This window comes from Salvia miltiorrhiza, chromosome 4, assembly GCF_028751815.1.
Source record: "Salvia miltiorrhiza cultivar Shanhuang (shh) chromosome 4, IMPLAD_Smil_shh, whole genome shotgun sequence".
Lineage (NCBI taxonomy): Eukaryota > Viridiplantae > Streptophyta > Magnoliopsida > Lamiales > Lamiaceae > Salvia > Salvia miltiorrhiza.
The window spans coordinates 24,718,710-24,723,187 of NC_080390.1; positions in this window are offsets into that span (position 1 = coordinate 24,718,710).

A 4,478-nucleotide genomic window follows, 5' to 3' on the forward strand; every position below is an offset into this window, starting at 1 on the left:
GGCAGCGCAGCTAACCATTCAGCACTAAAGTGTCACTCAAGGATTGAGAATGACACTTTGCTTCCAGAGAAGCTTGCTCGAAAAGTCTATACTAATCAATACTTGCTATCAATAACGAATTGCGGGAAAAAGAATCAAGGCTAAGTCTTCGATTCCTTTGCTCTAACTCGAATATTACAAAATGAGATTAACTTTGATTGAGAGTCTTATAGGATTATCAACTATTGGGGCTGACGGCATTATGATTCTTGCTGTGGTTCATAATGCGATTATATGAAAGGCTAATAAACTTAGTTATTAGATATTGTGATTGCTTCATACTCAGCTATGAGAATTTCAGCTTTGATGTGGCCACTTTATTCATTTACTTATTTGTTCATTTATTATTTCTTTAAAATTGGGTCCTGAAAAGTGTAAATGCTGGATAACATGTGCCCTCCGTTGTTGTGATTTTTACTTTAGTTCCAGGGTTGATCTCATTGTGATTCTGCTCTAATTTGGGATGGATAAAGGGAATAATTTTGCCATTGTGGCTCTGTTTTCAAGTTAACGCATTACAACATTGATTCAATGTGTAGGGGACTCCAGCGCTGATATGGTTGCCAAGGATCTGGACTAAAGATAAAATCTGTGAGGGTCTAACATACCATGATATTATTCCAATTCCGCGAGATTTGCGATTCTTGGAGCAGTAGGACTTCCGAATCTATACAGGTGGGTAACCTTCGAGGGCAGCGCAGGAAGGTGATTGTCGGGGAGAAGGAAGATTCAGTATTGCTGCTCAGCCCGGGAAGAAACTCTCAATATTCAATGCAGGTTCATGGAGACGCACGAGAGGGTAACCTATGAAAAGCTGCGCTGCCAGCTCTAGCTCACCCTTCTCCTCTATTATTGCTCAGCTGCGCAGCCAGCTCTGGCCCGCCCTTCTCCTCTATTGTTGCTCAGCTGCGCAGCTAGCTCTGGCTCGCTCTTCTCCTCTATTGTTGTTCAGCTGCGTGGACCGCCCTGATCAAGTTCAAGCGATCTGCGCAGCCGCCTTGATTAAGTTCTCGGTGAAGACACCAAGGCAACGCAGGTACTTCATGCGGGTGGAGTACTCCTTCTCATCTTCAGGGTCGAAATAGAGGCTAATTAATTGGGAAAATAGTTGGTGGAAAAAGTAGACTCCGATGAAATATTGTCGGAGCACGATACCAGCAAATGGCTGCTCAGCCCGCTCTGCTATGCGATATGCGGTTCGTGGTTTGGGATTTGCTGTTGCGTTAACTCACAGCTCGGGCATGGACCGGGGCCCAGTACAGGCTGGATTCACGAGTCATGATGCTGAGTCTCATCGGCGAAGGAGGTCCTAACCCCATCGTGCAGGGGCACCATTTTCAAGTGGTTGCTTGCTATGATTTTATTATGATTTTGGGCATGTTTTTCTGCTGGAAATGAAGTCCATGCAACCATATGAAGAAGCTAAGTCATTTATCTTTTTTTATTGCGTTGAATTTGGGTAAATCAATTACCTTCTGCTGCTATTTCTAGTCGGTTGATGTATTTGGCTGAAATGAGCATAGTATGGTGCAAACTACATTTATGAAAACCTTTCACTGCACTCAATTTTCTTTGAAGCCGAGCTTGATTACATTACTCGAAGTCTACTTATTTGAGGTCTGATGTTGTGATATTAACTTGGGCTAGTATACATATTTTGCTTTGCTCTAGCATTTGATTTGAGAAATCTACGGGAAGGCATGATTATAACTATGCTAAATTACAGTGACTAGTTCTCGACTGGACAAATTGAAAACTGGCATAATACATTAAATTCTTTTATTCAAGCAGACTTGTTTCGACTTTATCTGTGAATATTAATTATCAAAATGCAGCAATTCTTGCGAAGAGGGATGCCCCACCATGTGGTCCAGATTAAACCAGCTATGGCAAGTGTGCACAGGGACAATGCTATCGAATATAATCCTTGTGGAGTTTCAATTTTTACAGCCATCCCAATGGGCGTAATATTTGAGTAAGAAAGCTAAGATAACAATCGAGTCACCATTGTTATTTTTTATCTTTTGGTTCAATATCCAATTGTCGATTTGATTCTCTAAAGTGAGGGTATGACGTAACATTGGACGAGAAATTGAGCCTTATGCGGCTGATCTGGGGACTGAAATTGAGACTGACATTGCTATGATTTTACCATGATTGTTAGCTTAACACTATTAGATTTTGCTCTGATGAGGGATCTTGATATAATTACCTTGACTTTTGATTTGCTTGGTGTGGGCTGTTGCTGTTGTTAAGCTCGGTGAGCTCAAGAGTTTATCATTTTCCTCAAAATTTCGGGGGTTTCCAGCTCTCTTCGGGTCTTTCCCCGCAATGATTATTCACTTTATTCAAGCAAAGAGGATAAATATCATAACATGAAAAACTAAACCACTAACTAGTGGCGGTCCAGGTACTTCGCATAACTAAAACTTGTCATTACATGATCTTAGTTATTTCATCGAAGCATGAAAGCATGACTGGGATTTAGGAAATGTTATACCTTAGTTTTTGGGCATAAGCACGACTTATATTATCTATGCTGGGATTTATGCAATAATAATTATGTTTTGGAAGCTGCACACCTTCTGCATATGTGCCTAGGGCTGGAATATGAATTGACTAAGTACACGAAGCTGCACACCTCCTGCATATGTGCTAGGGCTCGGAATATAATTTGAATAACATACTTTGGGACCATAGTAATATTAGCGCTGTCACTAGCATCACAAGTAGGAACACCAATCACAAGCATACACATAACATGTTTTGTTGACACATGCACATGTTACTAAGGGGGGAGTGGAGTATATACCACCATGTGTGTTTTCTCGATAAACTTAGCAGGATATTTGAGCCTTAACGGCAACTCAGCCGCGTAGCGGATATTAAAACCTTAAATGGTAACTTAGCCACGATCCAGAACTGTAAGCTTCAGAATATATCTGAACTTTCTCAGCGCAGTCAGGACGGGCTATCTCAGCCTGCGTAGCTATCAGCTTTAGAATATATCTGAGCTTTCTCAGCGCAGTCGGGACGGGCTATCTCAGCCTGCGTAGCTATCAGCTTCAGAATATATCTGAGCTTTCTCAGCGCAGTCAGGACGGGCTATCTCAGCCTGCGTAGCTATCAGCCTCAGAATGTATCTGAGCTTTCTCAGTGCAGTCAGGACAGGCTATCTCAGGTATTTCAGTTATCTCAGCCTGCACAGCCATCTCAGTTATTTCAGTTATCTTGGCTGGTGGAACTATCTTAGTTATCTCAGTACAATCAGCACTGAAATTATCAGCATAACTATCTTAGTCATCTCAGCACAGCACAATGTATCTATCCCAGCGCAGTCAGTGCCATTGTATCAGCGCAGTCAATGTGGCTATCCCAGCGCAGTCAGTGCCATTGTATCAGCGCAGTCAGTACAATTATCTTAGCGCAGTCAGTACGATTATATCAGCGCAGCCAGTGCGGATATCTTAGTGCAGTCAGTGTAATTGTCTCGTTTAAGCTACCACAGATTACCTAAGTCAGCTTCGGCGCAGATAGTCTAAAGTTATCTTAACTAAGGCATTAATTGCACGACAAGGGCATTAATTGCAAAAAACTAAGGCATTAATTGCACGACGAGGGCATTAATTGCAAAAACTAAGGCATTAATTGCACGACGAAGGCATTAATTGCAAAATCTAGCCCTTTGTGGCATCGCAGGCATTAATTGCACAACTTAGGCCTTCATGGCAGCGCAGACCTCAATGTCTATGCTCCGCGCAGAAACATCGTAAGCCGCGAAAATTAGACTGGGGATGAGCCTTAAGTGGCAACTCAGTCGCTCTGCGGATATTTGAGCCTTAAGTTAGTCATCATTGATGATATTCAAAGAATCAAAAGGAAAAATTACTATCTCTTTTATCTTAGTTCATTCGCAGCGCTGAAATACTTTGTCACCATTATTTTGTAAAGATTGATAAGTTTTTATCTAACAAGTGCAGGGAATCATGTATGCTTAATTGACACGGGAGAGCAACACAGCACTGATTTCACACCACACACCACTGGTCGAACAAAGACAACACTGTTCAACCAGACTAGGGGGAGTAGCTGATGAGGACTGGAATACTCATCAGCGCTGTGCTTAGTAGTTTAAGTCTACTTTACCTGATTATTGTTATTATTATTGTCACAGGAACTAATGAGCGCAGGTCTAACTAAAAAGACTAGCTAATAAATGAATATGAAGAGTCAATCAGCCTTGACCAAAGTGCAGAGATGCTGCCTTGCTAAAGTGCAACACCACCAGCGCAGACCAGAGCAGCGCAGCAGAGCTGTGCAGCACAGCAGCGCAGCCAGAGCAGCATAGTAGAGCAGCGCAGAGCATTAGCGTAGCAGCGCAGCCAGAGCGCAGAGCTGGCCTTGCTAGAGCCGGAGTTACCCGCTTCACCAAAGAAGGA